We start from the raw sequence: 22,742 nt of genomic DNA, 5'->3' as shown, positions 1-22,742 counted from the left end.
AACTGGAATTTTAAGAAGGCTGAGGAAGGGCAGGAAGAGGAGCACTTGGAGTCAGGATGGACTGAATGCTCCAGGAAACACCCAAGTGCTACTTAAACCTTTGAAGGTTCAGCTCAAATCAGTCCCCAGGAAGTCCACTCCTAGTTCCCTTGGGTCCCCTGAGCTGTGGTGGGTACCCTTTTGGATCTTGGGTTCCCAGCCTGAGACACCACCAGGAAGCAACATTAGTCACATCTGCCAGCAAGTTCAGAGGGTGGGGCTTGGTGTAGCCAGATCCTTCATGAGTACTCAGTGAAATAGGACAGAAGAGGCTAGACATCTGAGGAATTTTCAAGAAGCACGTTTATTAATTGCAGGGTCCATAGGAGCTCTTGCCTAAAAATTCTCCCCTGGACCATGAGTAGAGAAATTCTTTGAATTTTATATCCAGTGTGGGGAGTGGGTGGGGGAGCTAGGGGGTTCACATAACAAGTGCTTTTCTTTCCATCCTCTAAATAGAGGTTTCACAAGTGTGTTTGTTTTCCTGCAAAACTGGCAATTAACAAAAAGAGGAAAATACAAGTCTTCTGCAGATTTTTTGCAGATAGCTAATGTGCTATGCAAAAAGCTCTCTGATAAGAAGAGAGACTTACATGTGACAAATATGATGTGGGTTTCTGCTTAATTATGGTAAGAGTCTTCTGGGTGGGGGTCTCTGGACTGCTTCACCAAAGCACATTTGATAATAGAAAAAAAGAGGAACAAATTGAACTGAGTTCAGCACAAGGCTGTGTTGTCAAGTCTGCAGTGGGCGACCCATTCAAAGAACAGCTTCTCTTTCTGGTCACCAAATGCCCCTGACAGAGCATGCTGTTATGGGCCCAAGTGATCCCACTTGTGCCCAGGCAGGCCTCAGTTGGAGTCCTTAGTAGCAGGCATCACCCTTTAACAAACTGAAGAACCTGCAAAAGAAAGGAGGTGGATCAATATTCTTTAATTATTGGGAAAGTGGGTGCAAAAGAAAGGCTTTATTTTTCTGCTCTCAGGGCTGCCCAGTGCCTCCAGCTACCGGCTCTCTCACTCCCTTGTTGGCTCATTTGGCTGGGAGCTGAAGCCTTTGGAGCAGCAATTTAAGCAGAAATTGGGGGGACTTTGAGGTGGTAAGGGGAAAGACCTGCAGAGCACGCCCGAGCCCGGGGCATCTCAGGGAGGGCCAGAGCTGGTCCAGGGAGGCCTGGAGGACGTGGGGGTTACACCTAGGTTTCCTTCCCAGTGTGGGGATAAGACCTGAAAACCTAAACAAAAAGGAAGAAAAAGCAACTCACCTTCTCCCTCCCCTCAATCCACCCCACTCACTCACAGTCATCCAAGATTCCCTATGCAGAGATGGGTTTCCCAGTCCACGTAAATGCAATCTTGGGGTTTCCCTCTGCCTCTTACACAATGCCCCGCCCCCAAACATCACCAACCTCAGCAGATATAAGCATTTGAGTTTGCAGGGTCAGGTCTCTGCTTTGGACTTGGGAGGCTCTGTCGCTATCTCCAGGAGAGAGACGCACCACAGAGGAGAAACACTGACAGGTACTGAATCCTCCTAGATCCCCTGCACGGGTCCTTTAAAGGCACTAGGTCTGCACACGTTGCCCACAAGGGCTTTGGCAAAGGCAGCCTACTGCCACTGCTGCTCCCCAGGTCTGGGCACTGCCCTGAGAACTCCTTTCTTGCTTGAGGGATTTGCTTTGTTAGCAACTTAGTAGCAACTTCCAAGGACAGAGGGCTGTGGAGCGGGCCAGACTGGGAGGCTGAAAATGCGGGAGAAACGTCAAGCAGCACAGCCTAAGGCTTCCTAAAGCAAACCTGGTGAATTTTCCCACAGTTCAGGAGTAGTAAGGACTTGAGAGGAACAACTAAATCGGGGACCCAGGATCCTGTGGATGAAGCCAAGTGAGGTTGTGGTCTGGGGGACAAATAAATTAGTGTCCCGTCTACGACAAGAGGCTGTGTTCCCCAGCCTTTCCCATAAGCCCCTGGCTTGGAACATAGTAACAGCATCAGAAGGGATGGGCAGGTCCCAGCGTAGCTCATGCATGAATCCCTGTATGCTGCATAAAGTGGCTAGTAGAGCTGGGCGGGTTCTGTCCGCAGAGGCTTCTGTCCGCAGAGGCTGGCTGCAGCGAGTCAATTAGTTTCCCTTTCGCACACGACTGTCTTAAGAGCCAGAAGAGAATCCTTCCAGACGAGTTCAGGAGGGAGTTGGGGCAGGCTTGACCTCTGGGCTTTGGCAGTAGCTGCTGGGTGTTTTCAGGTGGATTGGGTGGAGATGGGGTGGAGAAGGCAGCAGTAGGTGGAGGTCAGAGCCACGCCCCTAGGAGGAGATGGGGCGTTGCCAAAGTTCTCCTGGCTTTGCCCTACCTGGAGGTGGGGAAGCAGGGATGTGTAGGTGGGGAAAAAACTGATCTCTCATGCCTTTGTCGGGGTAGCGGTGAGGATTCCTGCTCCGGATTTCAGGTGAACAACTAAGTATGAAGTATCCTGGGTCAGATGATTCATGTAAGTGTCACAAGACTGGGATTCTTCTCTTTAAATAAAGTGATTCATCCTGAGTTTTACTAATTCCATGAGTCAAAGAAGAAGGAAATGTGATTAGTTCCTCACCTGATTGTGAAAATTTACAGGTGTTTCTACTTATCAGAAAAATAGAAATTGATCTCAGTGTTATTGCCATGGTAACAGGACATTAAGTAAGCAACCACTCATGATTAGTATTTCTTGAGAAGAATGAACAGATTCACAGAGCAGAAGGATAGATCCTTGTGACCCGGTGTCTTAGAGGTGTTTTAGACTGCTGGGGGCCGGAGAACCTACATGGGCAATTCCTTGAAGCACAACAGTTCCTGTTTTACGCATGGCAAGGGAAAAGAGAACACCTCGTGTTGGGGTCATTTTCTCTGGAAGTCAGGACAGCCTGTTGTGTTCTAGGCCACACACAGGATTTCCACTGAGAGGGGACTTGGCAGGTCTGAGAAGTAAAACTTCAAATGTTCCAGGGAGCGCTGGGTTGTGGCTCAGTGGCAGAGCCCTTGCCTAGCATGTGTGAAGCACTGGGTTTGACCTCAGCACCACATGTAAATAAATAAATAATAAAATAGAAGGCCCATCCACAACTAATAAAAATATTTTTTTAAATGTGCTAGGGAAAGAGCAGGAGGATCATAATCGAATGAATATACAAGATATAGAAAAGTCTCCATCAGGAGTATTTTGAGCTAATGATATTACAATAAATACTTTAAACTTATTTTTCAATAAATAAGGTTTTAATAGATTTATTGATGTATTATTGACAGACAAGAAACTGTACATAAAGTCTACAATTTGTGCCAGGCCCTGGGTTCAATCCCCGGCACTGAAAATAAAAACACACAATTTGATAAATTGTGACCTAGGTGGAATCCTCACTGCCATCAAGATGGTACGTCCAAAGGTTTCCTTGTACTCTTTTCTAATTTCTCCCTTGTACTCCTACCCACCTCTCCAAGTGAAATCCAGTGGCTTTCTGACACTATACATTATTTGGCATTTTTAAAATTATATACAAATGGAACCATGTCCTATTTTGTCTGGATTCTTCTAATAAGCATAATTATTTTTGTGATTCATCCTTGTCATTTCCTTTTTATTGCTGAGTCAAAGTCCCATTGTCTGGGCAACCAAAATTGGCTTCTCCATTTACCTGTTGATAGGCTTTTGTTTTGTTTGCAGTTTATGGTTTTATACAAATAAAAGTGTTGTGAACATTCGTGTACAAGTCCTGGAATAAACACATGCTTTCATTTCTCTTGGGAAAATACCCCAGAGTGCAATGGCTGGGTTAGATGGTAAGTTTATTTTCAAGAAACTGCCAAGCTCTTTTCCAAAATGCCTGTACCACTTCATGTTCCTAGCAGGAGAGTTTGCCTTCTGTCACAGCCTCGCCAGCACCTGGTATCATTAGCTGTTTGAGCCATTCTACTACATGTTCTCCTAGGTAGGTAGTGGTTCCTCACTGTAGCTTCTGTTGTGTTTTATCTTTGGTTTCTGGGCTGTGCTGGGGATTCAACCCCAGGGTTTGTGCTTGCTAAGCATGCACGGCATGCACTGTACCACTGAGCTACATTCCCAGCCCTCACTGGAGTTTTAATGGCATTTCTCTAGCAAATAATGATGCTGAACATTCTCTCCTGGGATGATAGCCCTCCCTCAGGGGATTGATTCTAAGATCCCCCTGTGAATACTAAAATCCAAAGATGCTCAAGTGCCTCATACAAAATGGCTTAGTATTTGCATCTAACCTACATAATACTCCCAAGTACTCTAAATTATCTGGAGGGTACCTACAATACCAATTAAGATGCAAATATCAGGTAAATAGTTGTTGCTCTTTATTGTTTTGGAAATAATGTCAAGGAAAAAGTCTGAACATAGTTAGTACAGATGAAACTTTTCCTCAAGTATTTTCAGTTTGAGGTTAGTGGAATCCACAGGTGCAGAAACCAGAAATGGAGAGCCCATGGTATTTGCTATTTATGTATCGTTCTTGGTGAAGTATATGTTCAATCTTTTATTCATTTTTACATTGGGTTGTTTGTTTTATTATAACTTTGGGGGGGCAGGAAAATAGGTTTATTCAAAGCCAGCTTTGAAGTAAGATATAGACTTTTGTCTCTAATCATTACCCTCAGAGAACTCAAGGTAAGGAAAGTTTTTTTAAACGGGAGGGCAAAATGAAACAAAAGGCAGGGAAACATACATGTTCAGATTCATTTAGCCAGAGAACTTGTCAGTCTCAACTTCCTTGGCATCTGTCCTCAGCAGGAGGAAGATTTTATTCTCAGTGTGAGGAAGTTCAGAAGTTAAAACAATTTGTAAGCATTAATTTCAAAAGGGACTGTTTGCATTCCTGCAGGGAAACTAGTTATCAAGAAGTTTTTCTTAGTTTGGAGGGGGTCTGTCTCAAATCCCCCCTATTTAGTTCATCTCACAATTTCTAGGGAACCCTGGCTCCATGGCATGTGATTGGCCACCCATTGTTCGATGTGTGTGCTAAACCCTTCAAGGAACTTGAACATAAGGAGTCAGATGCTTATTCCTGAAGGAGGAATATTTAATAGCTTCACATAGATGAAGGGTTTTCATATTAGTTCCTGTAAGAACACTCGTTCAGTAGTCCTCCCTACCCCCTGGTGTTTATTGGTGGAGTTTGACTAGTGACTGCCTGTGAATTTCCCATCCCCCATCTTTGAATGCTGTCCTCTGAAAACTTTGCTGATTATTGGCCAAGCATGCTCATCCCGTGCTACAGGAGCTCTGACTTGTATCTTAATCTGAGTGGTCCTGATTTTTTCTCTCACAAGACAAGAGATGTCTCTCAAGAAGGATCCAAGTAGTTCCCAGAGAGAAGTGGGAATTTGATTCAGGACTAGCAGGGAAGAGAATTACAGAATTACAGCCTGCCTCATAGGCAGATTTATTTAGGAAAGTAGAAAAATATTCAAAGAAGAATGGGGGCAAGCTCAAGAGGGAGACACAGCCTGTTTTCTTACTTTACTTTGTGAGTGTTCTTTATATAAGTTAGATTACAAGTTCTTTTTTTCCAATCAGGGGCTTGTTTTCATTCTTTTTTAATTTTATTTATTTTTTTATTGGTTGTTCAAAACATTACAAAGCTCTTGGCATTTTTCTTTTCTGAGTATTAAACTCAGGCTTCACAAATGCTGGTGATGCACTCTACCACTGAGCTACAATTCCAGCAGCAAGATCAAGAACCCAGGCCGAATTTTTGCGCATGGCTCCAATAGAGCTGTTGCTGATCCATATTGCTTTCAAGGGTGCAAGGAGGCAAAGGTCAAAGAAAAGTTCTTAAAGTCCAACATTTCTTTTTTTTCTTTTATATATTGTGCATTTAGTGGCATCTCTACGAAATGTGTGCTTCACCTAAGGAAATAATATTTTCTCCTTTACTTTCTCTAGAAGTTTCATAGTTGAGGGACTGAATATATGCACAGACAATGGCCAAATATAAATAAATACAGAACTCTGACTGACAACCTCTGCAGAAACCAGCCCAGGAGGGTAACCCACAGCCCCCAGAGCCATTGGCCAAAAGTGTCAGGACTTGGCCAATAACTGACAGCTTCCCTAATTTCTGCCCTCACTTCTAACTCAGGGCCAACCAAGGAAGCCAAATAGGATTCCCAGTCTAATCACAGAGGATGCTCCATTTCAACTTGGCTTGCCTCATCTTCCTCACTAATGACCACAAGTCAGGCCTTACCCAAGCTTGTCTTTTTGTGCCTAGGAAGATTTCCCACTCCCTCCCCTGTCATCAAACCTCTGCCAACTGCAAGCAATGGTGACTATTTCCCTTGTTATAGCAAGCTCTCCATAAATACCCTGTACCTTTTTTCATCTGAGTGGTTTTCATTAATGTCCACAGTTCTTCTGGAGTTTTCTACAAGATACCATCTACACTCCTTGTTATTGTGGATCCCAGGCTACGCCCAGGTATGGTGCCTACAGAGACCCCTTGCACCTTGCTACAAGTGGCTTGTTGAGCCTGCACTGTTGTGGTAAGTCAGCACTAGTTCTGAACTTTTCTTTCATTGTGTTGATGTGGCTGTTTATCCTCAGTTTGACACCTGGATTTTGATATTGATTCCCATTTGCCTGTATCCATGGGACAATCAGGCTATTCCCTTTTAGGCCTTTTGTGTTGCTCCATTTGAAAATGTTTGTCAGGGAATGGAAGTAGAGGTCAATGATAGATCACTTGCCCAGCATGAACTAGGCCCTGGGTTTCATCCCCAGCCCTGCAAGATAAAAGTAAAGTGTTTGTTGTAAGAAGAATCATAAGACACAACACAGGCATAGATCCTAGAAGGCTCTGTTCAAGATGGCCTTGCAGACCAGTGAATTTGCAATTCTCTCTGGACTGGACATTTGGACAAATTAGGCTGTGGGTCATCAATAAAACCAGATTAGAGTTCTTCTCCTGTCTTAAGCTTTTGTCCTGAGGTCTTGGCTTTGATCCAGCCAGCAGGGGGACACAGATTGTCAGGTCTGGGATCAGAGATGGCCAAGCATGAGGCTGGTAACATGAGACACAAAGTTCATAAACATTACATTTCCACTGATGGCTGTCTATCTCTTTTACGTTCTAAGTCTACATCCTCTGCTTACATTGGAAAAACTGCTCTTATATGTGTACTACTAATTCATGGCCCTTTGAAGTAGCATAACTTCAAGGATGGTTTGGCTCTTTAATGACCATGTGAAGGAGCATCTGAACAAAATTGCTCATTTGAGAAGCACCTTAGAAAAGTAAAGGGATAAGTCAGTTTTATAAGACCAATTGGGTAGCAGTTTGGGGCTGATATGGAGACTCTCAAATGAAACTCTGAATCAAAAATTGCTTCACTCCAAGATTCTTTTCCTAAATTGGGCACAGTGGTGCATACCTGTAATCCCAGCAGCTCAGGAGGCTGAGGCAGGAGGATCAAGAGTTCAAGGTCAGCCACAGCAAAAGTGAGGTGCTAAGCAACTCAGTGAGACCCTGTCTCTAAATAAAATACAAAATAGGGCTGAGGATGTGGCTTAGTGCTCGAGTGCCCCTGAGTTCAATCCCCAATATCTCCCCTCCTGCAAAAAAAAAAAAAAAAAATCATTCTTTTCCTAATGACAGTGAGCAACTGGACATACTTAAGCCTTCCCCTCCTTGCTCATAAAGCCTTCCCCTCCTTGCTCTCCAGTTGTCTCTCTGCCTCCATCTTATTCTTCGGATCTCTCCTCAGTTGGTGCCTTCCTTCTCTTTCACTTGTCTAGACCCCTTATCTTCAACCTACAACTCTCCCGAAACTTCAAAATGTCAGTTCTCTCTAAGATCTGTCCTTCTCTTCAGCCAGGAATGGAATCAACTGCAAAATTTAAGCCTTAGACTAACTTTCCCTGTACTTTAGGAAAAATACCACGAGAGCTGTTCATATTTACATAAAGAAACCCTGATTCTAAAAATCACCAAGGTTGGACATTTCACCTCTAGCTTGAGTCCCCATGATTATCTGGGGACACTGCCTAAGAGGAATTACCGACTCCTTATTTATATGCATAATCAGAAGAGGATTCTCATCAGTGGGAGTCTTACACATAGAATATATATAAGAAAATTTCCATTAGCTCCAACAGAAGTTATTAAGGATTCTATCTCTTCCCTATATAGAAATTAGCACAAGTAGTGAGGAGCCATCATTAACACAAGTAGAGATGGACATGGCCTTGGTCTAGATTTCTTCTTAGTTAGCCATGGTGGCATCTGTGCCATTACCTGTACTTCCTGATGTACTTGAATCAATGAAGCCAACAAGGCTATGTAGTCACTTTACAGAAAAGGAGTCTTGGTTGTATGAGATTGATCCTCATGGCTTATGGGATTTGTTCTTTTGGTCTGGGTTGGGCTCTAGGGATTCCAAGTTCCTACAGGCATTATTAAAGTACTTTTTTAATTTATCATAATTGTCATGAGGCTAGTCCACTAGATTTTTTCCAGAGTTTTACATTTTTCTGCACAGCCACTCTCATCAGATGATCATGCTACTAAAGGTCAAGATCTTGCAATAGTTTTCTGTGGAGATGATCTCAAGCAATGAATATTTGGATTTCCATGTGTCCAGGAGTTGATTCTCATCTTGAAAGCAAGAAAATGACCAAGTGGAGAGAGACTGAGAGCTTGAATATTCCTATGGACAATGGCCAGACCATGGATCAAAATAGAACTGTGACCTATAACCTCTGCAATCACTGGCCCCAAATGGTCAGGATTTGGTCAATAACTAATGGCTTCCCTAGTCCCTGCCCCATTTCCAACTCAGGACCAACCAGAGAAAGTCAAAATGATCTCCAGACCAATCACAGAGGATGTCCTGCTTCTAGTAAGCCCACTCCCAGTTTACCCACACCCACAACTTCAGATCAGGGCATATTCATGCCCCTGCCTGCCTTTGAGTCTCTGCCAAATGCAAGTGGTATAACTCATTTCAGTTGAGCTCTGAAAATAACTTACAATTCTCACTGGGACAATCTTCATTGATTTCCACCCTATTTTTTGTTTGTTTGTATTTTAAAATTTAATTTAATGTATTTATTTTTTTATGTGGTGCTGAGGATCTATCCCAGTGCCTCTCGTGTAAGCAAGCGCTCTACCACTGAGCCAGCCAGCACCCTGGCCCTAGTTAGGTCTATGGCATTTTCGAGCAAGTTTTTGTAAACAACGTGAAACTTAAGTTTATTTTCTTTGCTCATGATTATCTATTTCTTAAATCCAATTTGTTGAAAAGATTACAGTTACTCTACTTTGTATCTGTGTTGAAAGTTAGTTGTCTAGATGTGTATGGGTCTATTTCTGGACTCTATTCTGTTCCATAAATCTATCTTATCTGTTTGTATACCAATAGCTCATGTCTTGATTGTTTTTATACCAATAGCTTCTGCCATATGAGGACGCGGTGAAAATGTGCCATCTTTAACCAAAGCAGGTCCTTAACAGATTCCTTCATCTTAGACTTCTCAGACTCCAGAACTGTGAGAAATAGGCTTCTGGAATTTATATACCCCATGTATGGTATCTTGTAGTTATGGATATACCCCATGTATGGTAGCTTGTGAACAAGTTCTCTTTGACCTTTTTAAAAATTTTTTATTGTTTTCTTGTGACAGAGGGGTCCAGAAGAGCACCAAGTCTGTCTGTCTTCCTCCCTCCTTCTCTCTCTCTCTCTCTCTCTCTCTCTCTCTCTCTCTCTCTCTCTCTCTCCTCTCTTTCTTTTGAGATTGAACTCAGGGATACTTTGCCAGAAGTTACATCCACAGTCCTTTTTATTTTTTATTTTGAGCTAGAATCTTGCTAAACTGCCCAGGCTGGCCTCAAACTTGCAATTCTCCTGTCTCAGCCTCCCAAGTCACTGGAATTACATTGAATGTGCCTTTAGAAAACAATAGCATATGCCTATAATCCCAGCTACTAGGAAGAGTGAAGCAGGAGGATTGAAAGTTCAAGGCCAGCCTGGGCATTTTAGCTTGATCCTGTCTCAAAAAAAAAAGAAGGGATTGGGGACGTGGCTTAGTGTTAGAGCATGCCTGCATTCAATCCCCAGCATGAGGAGAGTGGGGTGTGGGTAATGTAACTATGCTTGCAAAGTTAAAAATAATATTAAGTGGTACACCCATGTGCCCACTCTGGATTGATAAAATCTGTGTCTGGAACCTAAGAAGCTGCCTGTATGTTCTTTCCCTATTTCTCTGTCTCTCCTTAATTTTGCCATTTCTCTTTCATTAGTGGTAAGCACTATTTTGAATTTTTATGACTATTATTCCCTTAATTTTCTTTATAATACACTATTTATGTACCCTAAGTGACATTAGTTTTGCCTGTTTTTGAACCTCGTATATATGGAACCATGCTAGCTGTATTCTGTGGTTGCCTACTTTGTCCACATTGCGTTCTTAGTGCTCATTCAAAATGGCGCATGTAACAGTGCCGGGGAATGCAGCTTTCCAAAGCCAGTTTGCCTATACTACACTTTGTTCCTAATCTTCTTCTGTTCTTGAATAGCAATGGTCACTGCATTCTTGTTCACATCTCCAGGATATAGGCCTATTTTTTTTTTCAGTTTGATTTCATAAACACTATCAGCTTAGTTTTTTTCTGTTTGTTTGTTTGTTTGTTTAAACCTCTACAGAACATAAAAATAGGTTGTATGTGTCCCAGAGACACAAAGCAAATCCTGGGAAAGGAGCATAAATATAGGTTTTCTCCCTCCCAAGATGGAGCGATTTACTACTATGTTGTACTCCTTTTCTTTGGTGATTAGTTTATAGCACAGCTGCCTGAAGTTATTGGATATGGAAGCCAGTCATCAAGTCATAAGACACCCTTTTTGATCTGATTCTATGCCTATCAAGCACCCTTCTGAAATCTGGCTCCTGGGTTCTCTTCCTACAGGAAGAGAGTAAGGTACTGGTTTAAAACAGTTGCTTGAATTCCCTGACAGTGGCATTTGTCCCGAGCAGTACCCAAGGACCAGCAGGTCTCACGTCCTTCAATGTGTTTTAAATATTGGTTAGTAAATCAGCTTCCCTCAGACCCATTAACTTTGGGATTCTAAAAATTAATTATGGTCCTATAAAGGACAAGACTGGATCTGGGCTACAGTTCAAATCATCAAGGACCCACCATCCCAGGGGCAGTTCTTGTCAGCATGGACATGTGGTTTTTCCTGGTAATACTCTAACTTCAAACTGAGCTCATTTGGCCAATGTCTGCAAATTGTGTACCCTGATTTACTAGCTACTGGATCTCAGGTCTTCTTCTTCCACTGGAGCCCTGTACTGGTTTGGTTTTGTTGTATCAATGCTGGCTGATTTATAGATGTACCACAGAGCAAGCTACATGTGGACCAAGCTGCATTCTGGCGCTGAGGTCTTGTTCTCAGATCTGCCTCACAGTGGGGCAATGATAAATTACCAATTCTATCAGATTTGTTCCTTCCCCAAGATGGATTACAAAATCATCAAAACACTGCCAAGTCTCAGTGAGAAGGGAAAGAACTAAAGACAGCTTTATTTCTTTTCTTTTTTAAAAAATATTTACTTTTTAGTTTTAGGTGGACACAATATCTTTATTTTCTTTTATGTGGTGCTGAGGATCGAACCCAGTGCCTCATGCATGCCAGGCAAGCACACTACCACTTGAGCTACATCCTGAGTCCACAGCTTTAGTTCTTGATCCTACCACTTTTCTCTCCCATCCATCCTTGTTCTCCTTCTTCAACTTTATGAGACTTCCCTTCACTCATCTATTTATTCATTTTTTAAAAAATATTTATTTACTTATTTTTAGGTGTAGATGGAAACAACACAATGCCTTTATTTATTTATTTAAAAATATTTATTTTTTAGTTGTGTTGGACACAATATCTTTATTTAATTTTATGTGGTGCTGAGGATCAAACCCAGGGCCTCACATGCGCTAGGCGAGCACTCTACCGCTGAGCCAAAACCCCAACTCAATATTGATTTATTTTTAATTGGTTCTTTTTACTTAGACATAAAGGTGAAGCTCCCTGCGGTATATTCATATATGCACATAAGATGACTTTTAAAGTATTCATTCTGCATTTCATCCCCTTTCTCTGTCCCTCCACTCTGCCTCTTGATTTCTTCTTCTCCTCAATCATGTGTCTTTAGGTTATCCTATCCTTCCCTCCTTCTTTCCTTTATGTTATTCTAGCTTCCACCTAGGGGAGAAAACATTTGATCTTTGACTTTCTGGGTCTAGTTTATTTTGCTTAGCCTGATGTTGTCCATTTCCATTCACCAGAAAGTGCCTGGTAACTTCATGGCTTAGAACTCCACTATGTCTATCAACCACAGTTTCTTAATCCATTCATTTACTGATGTGCATCTGAGTCGATTCCGTAATTTAGCTATTGTGAATGGTGTGGCTGTAAACATTGAGGTGGCTGTATTGCAAGAGTATGCTGATTTTAGTTCTTTTGGAAAAATACCAAGGAGTGGGGTGGCTGGATCATATGGTGGTCCCATTCCTAGGTTTATATTTTTGAATAATTTTATTTTTATGTTACATTTTTTAGTTGTCAATGGACCTTTATTTTATTTATTTATATGTAGTGCTGACAATCAAACCCAGTGCATCAAACTTGCTAAGCAAGCTCTCTACCACTCTCCAGTCCAAACTCTCTAGTTTTTTGAGGAATCTCCATACTTCTTTCTAGAGTGGTTGTACTAGTTTGCAGTCCCACTAACAATGTACAAGTATACCCTTGTACATTTTTGCCAGCATTTATTATTGTTGGTATTTTGATAATTGCCATTCAGACTAGTAATTGCCAGAGGTGATATATTCGTGTAGTTTTGATTTGCATTTCCTTGAATGCTGGAGATGTTAAACACTTTTTCATATATTTGTTGGGCATTTGTATTTCTTCTTTTGAGAAGTTTGTTTAATTCACAGGTATTGATTGGGTTGTTAAGTTTTCTGGTTTCTTTATTTATTCTGGAGATTAATCCCCTGTTGCAGGAGTTCTGGCCAAGATTTTCTCCCACTCTTGTAGGCTCTCGGCCCAGAGATCCTTCTGACCAGGAGAGCTTCCTAGTTGCATTCCAGCTCCAGCACGAGCATTGTTGTAAACCTTTCTATTTTTCACAGGTGACCTGAGAGCCCTTGGCACTCAGAGAAGTTGGCAAAACTCATTGCTCAGATCACAGCGTTCCTGTGCTGGCAATGGCATCCAGCAGACTTGGCTCCTCCATCTGCCCTGCCCCCTCCATTTATAGGTGAATTTGGCCTCAAGCTAAATGAAAATCAGTGAAGTGACCAACTGCAGAAGGGTAGACTTAACCCCTTGATTTTCCTGCTTTTTCTTTCTTTGCCCTGATCTGTTTGTTCTTTCTTTTAGGAGAACCTTTCAGGGTTGTCATTCAAGGGCTGAGAAGATGAGTCTCAAGATTGATTTGGGGGGGATAATAGGGGATAGGAAACGTAGCAGAATACAACAGTCACTAATATGGCATTATGTAAAAATGTGAATATGTAACAGATGTGATTCTGCAATCTGTATTTGGGGTGAAAATGGGAGTTCAAAACACAATTTGAGTCAAATGTATGAAAGATGATATATCATGAACTATGTAATGCTTTAAATAATCAATAAAAAAAAAAGATTGATTTGGAAACGAACTTTGCTGAGTTTGTTATAGATGCAGGAGAAGTCATCCTAGGGACTCAGCAAAGAAGGGATATGAACCCTCCTCTATCACGGGTGAAACAGAATGAAAACATCTTGCAAGCAGTATGTGCTCTGCTGAACTCTGGAGGGGGAGTGATCAAGGCCAAGATTAAGGATGAAGACTACAATCATGAGATTCATGAAGAGGGGTTGGATCTACCTCCAGTTTTTGAAGGCAATTTAGATGAAATGCAACAGGGAAAGCTCTTTTTAATATTTGTGATGTCATGGAACACAGATGTCTCAGGTGTGCCACTTGCCACCTTGTGCTCTAATTTGTACCACAGATATAGATCATCTAACAATGTCATGGATTCTCATAAAGCACTGGTATTCCTGAAAAAGAAAACTGATTCCAGTTTGTTGAGTCCACAGGAAGCTCAGGCTGGTGCACACCGTGAAGATGACACAGAGGACTCGGCTGCTGCTTTATTTGATAGAGTGCAGCTGCAGTACCTGGAGAAACTCAACTTGACGGAGTCCATGCACGTTGAATTTCAAACGTTCCCAGCAGCTGTGTCACAGTGTGTTAAAGAGAGGCTTGCCAGGTGTGTTTCTGCATTGGCCAACGCTGAAGGAGGCTATGTATTTTTGGGTGTACATGATGAGACCCATCAAGTCATTGGATGTGAAAAGGAGAAAATAAATCTTTCCAAGTTCAAGAATTCTGTTGAATGCTGCATTAGGAAGTTACCTGTCCATCATTTCTGTACACAGAGGCATACAACTCAATGTTCTATCAGATTCCTTGAAGTTCATGATAAGGGGGCCCTCCGTGGTTATGTCTGTGCAGTGAAGGTGGAGCGATTCTGCTGCGTGGTGTTTGCCAAAGTGCCCAATTCCTGGCAACTGAAAGCCAACAAAGTGAAGCCGCTGACCACAAAGCAGTGGGTAGATTGGATGATGCAAGCCAAGCCAGGTCAGGAGCAAGTCTGCAAATGATCCTCATGTTGGCTTCAGGGGAGGAGGGCAGAGAGGGAAGGGCAGCGTGGTGTTCGTTGAAATCTGGGGAAACAGAGATTTTTTCCCCCTGAATGGCAGCTGCCTGATAGTAATTCCTATGGATGCAGTTGGTAGGTCATTTTCCTTTCCTCCCTCTGTCCATCTTGAACATTCTGCATTTGACAGATGCCCCAGGGTCGGAGCCCCATTAGTGGTTGGTTAAGGGATTGATTTGAATTAGTTATTTCCATTTTCACAGCCTTTCTTACGTTCTTATTAAAGTCTATTCCTTTCCTTTCTTGCATTTAGTTATTCAGGACATTCCTTTTTTCAGAGATGTTCCCTTTTTAACGTCCTTCCACTTTCCTCTGACTTCTTATTCTTGTTTGGGTCTCTTACTTCTGAATTACATTTTATTTCATTTTTTATTCATAGATAAATGTTTGCATAAGCTTATGGGGCACCAGGTGATGATTACATACATGTGTACATGTGTAATGTTCCAATCAGGGTAAGCACATCTATGTCCTCAAGCATGTATCATTACTTTGTAATTAAAAACTTTCAAACTCTTTTCTTCTAGATTTTTTTTAAACTACACAGTATATTCCACTCCTATTTCTGAACCAAAACCTGAGCTCACCAGGGCTTTCCCTTGCCATCCTCATTCCTTCCTTTTGTGCATTAACATGTGCTACAAACCATAACTGCTGAGCTTAAGAGTAGGGCTGTGGGGCTGGGATTGTGGCTCAGTGGTAGAGCGCTCGCCTAGCACGCATGGGACCGGGTTTGATCCTCAGCACCACATAAAAATAAAGCATTGTGTTGTGTCCATCTACACCTAAAAAATAAATATTTTTTAAAAAAAGAGTAGGGCTGTGGCTATACATCTACCTTGGGAAAGAAAAGCTGAGATGAAATTAGACAAAAGAAAATCAGTAGCAACTTCTTCAAAAGTCCAGAAAAGCTAAATTTTTCAGAATCTCCTCAAAAGTAAATCAGTAGAAACTTCTTCAAAAGTCCAGAAAAGCTAAATTTTTCAGAATCTCCTCAAAAGTCTGTATCCATTGACCTTCATAACTTCTAATCATATGTCTTTAAAATAGCATTCTAACAATATACAAACACTTTGAACATAATACAATTAAAACTTACTAACTATTGCCTCATACTATATTTTCCCCACAACATTTCTGAAGGCTTTTCTGGGCTGACCTGAGATATAGTCACAAATATGTGTGGGTCATAGCTTTGGGTTATGTCACAGCTCAGCTATATGTTGAATTCTGCCTTTTGCATTTCAAACTCATGTGATTTTTTTTTCTTTTTCCTAAGTTCATTGCAGACTTTCTGAGATGTTCCTTGGGCTGAGTTTGTCACCCTCCATGCCCCCCAGCAGGACTGTGTGTACTCAGAATTTGGAAAGGCTGAAAGTACTGCAGAAACGTTACTTTTCAGGTAATTTGTCATCTCTGGTTTCTTTGGAACATGTTGATTGTTTCTTCATATAGAGAAAAATTATTTGTCAGTTGTGGTAGCACACACCTGTAATCCCAACTGCACCGGAGGCTGAGGCAGGAGGATCATGAGTTCAAAGCCAGCCTCAGCAATAAGTGAGGTGCTAAGCAACTCAGGGAGACCCTGTCTCTAAATAAAATACAAAATAGGGCTGGGGATGTGGCTCAGTGGTCACATGTCCCTGAATTCAATCCTTGTTACACCCCCGCCTCCTCCCCCCCCAAAAAAAAAGAAAGAAAAAAGTTTTTTACTCCAATGTTATATTACACTAACATACAAAATCAATTTCAGGAAGTTTAAGGACTCAAATTTTATAAACTAACCTTTAAAACTTTCAGTAGAAACTGTTTGTGAATAATTTTGTCATTGGGGTAGGAAAGGATTTCCTAAACCAGATCCAAAAATATTAAACAAAAAGCTTGATACATTTCATTATATGAAATTAAGAACATCTGTTCCTCAAAAGATACCTTAGAGATAGTGAAAACCTATTAATAAAAACTTGAGGAAAGTATTTTCAATCCATAAACTGATGAAGGATTAGTTTCAGAAATAGATAGAGAACTTATGCAAGGTTTTAAAAGGAAAAGCAACCCAATAGGAAAATGAGAAATATAAAGATTTATTTCTCAGAAAAGGAGACACATATGTACAGTAAACTTATAAGGATGCTCAATCCATTAATGGAGAATAAAATGCATTTAACATCATTAATAGAAAAAAAAACATGTTTTGAAGATTTTTGTAAGTAAACAGAATCTTGTTCATCACTGCTAGAAGTTTAAGTTGGTCTGATCTTTTTGGAAAATGGGTTGAACGTTGCTTGGTGTAGTCAGTTATTTCCAAATCTCTACCCTTCAACAATTTCTCTAGTTTCTAGAGAAAATGTATACATGTGCATCAGAGGAAGTAGACCCTTGTAGATCTGTCCATGAATACTCATAAATTCACTATTTGTATCACTTCAAACAGAAAACAACATCTATGATCACCACAATGGCCAAATATATTGTAGCATCTTCACAAGTGTCTTTCATCAGTGTGGATGGGTGCACTCCAGTGCATGTAAGCCCAGGCTGAGTCCAAGTAGTGTGTGTCTTCATCTCTTCACGAACTTAATCACAGATTTCCTTGATTCTTTTATTAAGTATAAAGTATTTAATAGTATTCCCAAACATAGATTTTCTTCATTTGAACACAGCAACTCAGGAGGCTGAGGATCACAGGTTGGAGGCCAGCCTTAGCAACTTAGTGAGACCCTGTCTCAAAAAAAAAAAAAAAAAAAATCAAAAGAGCTGCAGATGTAGCTCAGCAGCAAATCATCCCTGGTTTCAATTCCCAGTAACTTCCCCCCCCCCCACCACCAAATTTCTTAATTTTAGTAGTTTTAATTATGAGTATATTATGCACACAGAAGCAACAGAGATGTAATTTAATTAATAAGCATATAGGGAAACCTATCTAAATATGCCCAGCTGAAATTAAAAGATAAAATGTAGTAACTTCTATTTTAACAGTCCCTTTTTATTAAAAAAATATTTTTAGGTGTATATGGACACAATCCCTTTATTTTATTTATTTTTATGCAGTGCAGAGGATCAAACCAGTGCCTCACATGTGCTAGGCAAGAGCTCCACCAATGAGCCACAACCCCAGCCCCACAGTCCCTTTTTCGATGGATTTTCAAATGGTGTCTAATGGATGATATCTAACTTTTTCCTTGTTGTTTTGTTTTTGGTTCTGAGGAATCTAACCCAGGAGTGCTCTAGCACTGAGCTATATCTCCATCCCCTGTTATTTTCCATTTTGAATTAGGATCTCAGTAAGTTGCTGAGGGTCTTGCTAAATTGACAATTCTGGCCTTGAACTTGTGATCCTCCTGCCTCAGCCTCTGAGTTACTGGGACTACAGGCAAGCACACCTGGCCTTTTTTTCTGTTTTAAAAAACATTCTCTCCGATATATATTTTTCTACAAATAATTCAAGTGTTCTTTAAGGATAGATTCTAAGTAGTAACGATTGCTTATAAATGTAGACTTTCATTGCCATATTGTAACCCAAAACATACCTCCAGATATGCTTTCAGCAACATAGAATCACATCAGTGTTTTTCTCTTTTAGAAGAAGATTAGAATCATTTTGTTACTTATTAAATCATATTCTTAGACTAGGTTTTCTCTTTCTTTCTTTCTTTTTTTTTTTGTACCAGCATTTGAACTCAGGGGCACATTCCCAGCCCTTTTTAAATTTTATTTACGGACAGGTAATCGCTAAGTTGCTGATGCTGGCTTTGTACTCATGATCCTTCTGCCTCCGCCTCCCACGCTATTGGGATTACAGGCCTGCACCACTGTGCCCAGCTTAGACTAGAAATTTTTTATAGTAATTTCTGATTGTTAATTATTGATATGTAGGATACATTCTGAGCATTAAAGTATACATTATGAAACCAAGACAAGAATAAGGGGGCTCAAAACCCTTAAAAACCCCAGACTCTGTAGCAACTATGCCATTCTCTCCAGAGAGGGACCATGTAGTACCCATAGTGTGCATTTAACTTACTTATCTCATTTTCTCTGATCAGCTCCTGCCTGTTACTGTGTGATAAAAGTAAGGTATGCATTATGCCATTTCTAAACATTTTACTTAATGGTCTTATAAAGGCAGAAAGCAAAGATAATTTTGAATTAACCTTCCTATATTTATGCATTTTTGTCCTTGTTGAAGTTCATTGATTAATTGTTCTAGAACAATGTTAAATCACATTAGTAGTAGGCAATACCCTTAGTTTAGTTAAATTGTTTTTTTGAGTTGTTGTTGTTTTTGGTTTATTGAGATGAGGTCTCATTATGTTACCGAGGCTGGCCTTGAACTACTGGGCTCAAGCAATCTTCCTGCCTCAGCTTCCAGAGTAGCTGAGGCTACAGGCATGTGCCCCCAGTACCCTGCTAGTCCACGTTTATAGAAAATATCTACGGCCCTTCTCTGAACCCAGACACAATTTATTGGTGTGTCCACTTGCTTTCTGGACAGCTCCATAGATATCTCCAACTAAGCAGTTCCAAAATTTATCTCTCATTCTGACAATCCTCTATTGCTATTTCTCCTGTACAGTCTCCATATTATTACATATTATTTTTGTATTATGTGTTCTAAATGATCTGTTGGAAAGTCCTCTTCTAGCCAAGTACAGAATTCTGAACTTACCCTTAACTCTCCCTTCTATTTTAAATTTGAACTTCAAATTTTGAGTGTATTGTTTTCTTTTTCTTGGAAGAGAAAAAAAAGGGGTTATAATTTTGATTAGATTCCAAATTAGAGCACGTGACCCTCCCCCTAAAATAATTATGTATTTAATAATATATTATCTTAAACACACACATATATACATATATATCCAAGTCTTTTTTAAACATTTATTTTTCAGTTGTAGGTGGTCACAATACCTTTATTTTATTTTTATGTGGTGCTGAGGATCCAACCCAGTGCCTCACATGGGTGAGGCAAATGCTCTGCCACTGAGCTACAACCCAGCCCTATCAAAAAGTGTTTTTAAATACCACTTTCAAAAGGTATTTTTTAAAAATTTATGTACACAAAGTAGACTTTTGTTACTAAGTTCTAAAACTTTTAACATATGTATAGGTTTTTGTAACCATCGGCACAGTTAATATACAAAAAAGCTCCATTCCCCCCCAATAAAGCTCCTTCATACTGCCCCCTTGTGGTCACAGTCTCCCAACCCTAACCCAAGGCAGCCATGGATCGGTCCTCCATACCTAGTTTTGCTTTATGGAAGGTCCTTAAATGAAGCCATAGAGTGTACAACACTTGCCATGTATTAAGATGGCACATGAAGGACTTCCTCTCCACCCTTGCCTCCCCTCTCTCCCCATCCTTGTCTGCTCCTCTTTGACATGGAGACTGCTTGGAGGTACTTCAGGGGTACCTGAAACAAGCACTCCTTTCTTGGACCCGTGCTTTGTTCATGAACCTCATTTTGACCATCTCACTGCTCTCCACCCTTCAAATGGCTACCCTGAAGTCACCCTTTGAGAATCAGTTTAACTGTCTTCCTCTTCATGAAGACTTTCATATTGTCTTCCTTCCTGTCCTTGGTGCTCACATAATATTTTGTGGACTCTTTTCCAGTTGCCTTTACGACTTTGTGTCATAAATATTGCTGTCTCCATTTAGGAGAGCCACTTATCAGCTCGTAAGCACTGTTCATCTTTTTCTTCCCAGTGTAGAACCTAGTATTGCCACATGGTGGAGCCCAAGTGATGACTGGATCTGGTACATATGCTGGTGATTATTCCTTGTCTGGGATTCTCTAACTTATTCTAGTTCTTTCCTTGTCTAGTATCATCACACAGAGTTGCGTATACTCCAGAAAGCCTCTACCAGGAACTCTGCTCAGAACATAAAGGACTTAGAGACTTAATACATAGAGAAATGCGCCCTGTCTCCTGAGGAATATTGATTTTTTTCTCGAAGCTGGGCTGTGGACTTGGGTGTGAAAGAGAATCAGGGTGTTATCTGTGATGCTCTTCTGATTTCCCAGAACAACACCCCAATCCTCTACACTGTTTTCAGGAAGTGGGATGAGAGTTTCAAGGATGATTCTATGAAGGTTGCCTCTTCTTTGAAGCAGAGGCTGGTGGACACAGGAGGCTACACTGGGAGAGTGTGCATTGTTCCCTTGTTCTTCCAGCTGAATCCAGTCGGAACACCAGTGACACCACATAGTTCAGTAGCACAAATTTACCCCGAGTCCTATAATCTTACCACCATCCAGCACATGGAAACTCTGTTGCGGTCCCTTGTGAGAGTCTTGTTTGGCTTCAGATCCTTTGTAAGTGAAGAGCTGGTCTCTGAGACTTGGAACCTGCTCACAGATCAACAGTATGAGTTGCTTTCAAAGAACCTTCACAAGACCAGACAGCTGTTTGTTCGTGGCTTACCTGGGTCAGGGAAGACCACCGTGGCCCTGAAGGTCATGCAGAAGATCAGGAATGTGTTCCATTGTGAACCACATGAAATCCTCTACATCTATGAGAACCAGCCCCTGAAGAAGTTTGTGAGGTACTCAGTCTGACTATGTTCACTTTCTTTTCTTGGGTAACTTTGGTGTGGCTTTAAGTTTATGTGCTAAGATTTCTATTGCATTTACCAGATCCAGGAGAGTTTAAGAATAGAGTAGGCTTCCTTTGTGTTTGATTGAAGAAATCTGACTGTGGTTTTTTTTTTTTTTACACTTCCAGCAATAAAAAAATATGCAAGGCAGTAACCCGGAAATACTTCATGAAACATGACTTTGCAGAGATTCAACACATCATTGTGGATGAAGCTCAGAATTTCTGCACCAAAGATGGGGATTGGTATAAGAAGGCCAAAACCATCACTCAGAGAAGAAAGGCTTGTCCAGGAATTCTCTGGATTTTTCTAGACTACTCTCAGACCAACCAATTGAGCTGCAGTGGCCTCCCTGCTCTCTCAGACCAGCTTCCAAGAGAAGAGCTCACAGGAACAGTCCTCCATGAAAATGAAATAGCTCCATAGCTACAAGAAGTGATGCAGACAGTCAGAGAAAATCCTCCTCCTAATGTCCCCCCTGGATCCCTGGTGATGCTCCGTGAACCTAACTGGACTTGGGGTGTTCCAGGTAGTGTAGAAACTGTTGAGTTCTTGCACTTGGAGGTGATAGTGATCTACGTAGCCAAGAAGTGTCAGCTTCTCTGGAGGAGTGATTACTCCCCCAGGAACATTGCTGTGTTTTTCACCAAAACAACTGAAGTAAAAATAATAATAATAATAATAAAGATAAATTTCTAAAGGCAATAAGGAGAACAATATCTCAACTCAATGAGGAATTGGATCCATTCGTGCAATGGATATTCTGACTGGTAACGTTGTGTTCAACGGTGTCCGACAATTTTCGGGCCTGGAAAGAAACATCGTGTTTGGGATCATTTCCCAGATGACTGAGCCAGCCATTTTGTACAATCTTCTGTTCTGTCTGGCTTCCAGGGCAAGGAAGCATTTGTATATTCTGAGAGTTTTTAACTGATGGGAACATGCCGGTATTCAGTTAGATAGACCTCAACTCCAGTTAACTATGAAATTACTTGATCTAAATGTGTAAGCATCAGACCTTTAGTAAGCACTCATTCATTAAGTCTTGTGTTCTTGTCAGCATTGGGGGCTGGGGATAATGTGGCAAATAAGACCCCTAAGATTCTTCCTGGGGGCAGACACTAAATAAATGCAGGTACCAGGCATTTTAGATATTAATAGGGGATATCAGAGAGAGCACCCTGAGACAAAGAGTTTGTGTGTGTGTGTGTGTGTGTGTGTGTGTGTGTGTGTGTGTGTGTGTAGGGAGGGGTTGGATATTCATGTTAGGGAAGTTCTCAGTGAAAGAAAAACTAATCATGGGAAGATCTCGAAGCCACATGTGCCAGGCAG

At 41.1% G+C, this 22,742-nt stretch overlaps 1 long non-coding RNA gene and 1 pseudogene across 2 annotated transcripts; one reads left to right on the top strand and one right to left on the bottom strand.

The window, feature by feature from the left end:
• Positions 1 to 659: 659 nt before the first annotated feature.
• Positions 660 to 2,240, bottom strand: LOC308636931. The gene is made up of 3 exons (XR_014019523.1): positions 1,449 to 2,240; positions 1,154 to 1,274; positions 660 to 941 (listed from the first exon to the last, which is right to left on the bottom strand). It is a non-coding gene; the product is annotated as an uncharacterized lncRNA (long non-coding RNA).
• Positions 2,241 to 11,264: 9,024 nt separating this feature from the next.
• On the top strand, positions 11,265 to 22,344 carry LOC308636322 (schlafen family member 5-like; annotated as a pseudogene). The gene is made up of 5 exons: positions 11,265 to 11,285; positions 13,749 to 14,733; positions 16,092 to 16,214; positions 20,638 to 21,359; positions 21,539 to 22,344. The product of its transcript is annotated as a schlafen family member 5-like (transcript).
• Positions 22,345 to 22,742: the final 398 nt, after the last annotated feature.

This window comes from Spermophilus citellus (genome assembly GCF_964194105.1).
Source record: "Spermophilus citellus genome assembly, chromosome: 17".
Classification (NCBI taxonomy): Eukaryota; Metazoa; Chordata; class Mammalia; order Rodentia; family Sciuridae; genus Spermophilus; species Spermophilus citellus.
This window is presented reverse-complemented; position numbering and strand designations above follow the sequence as displayed.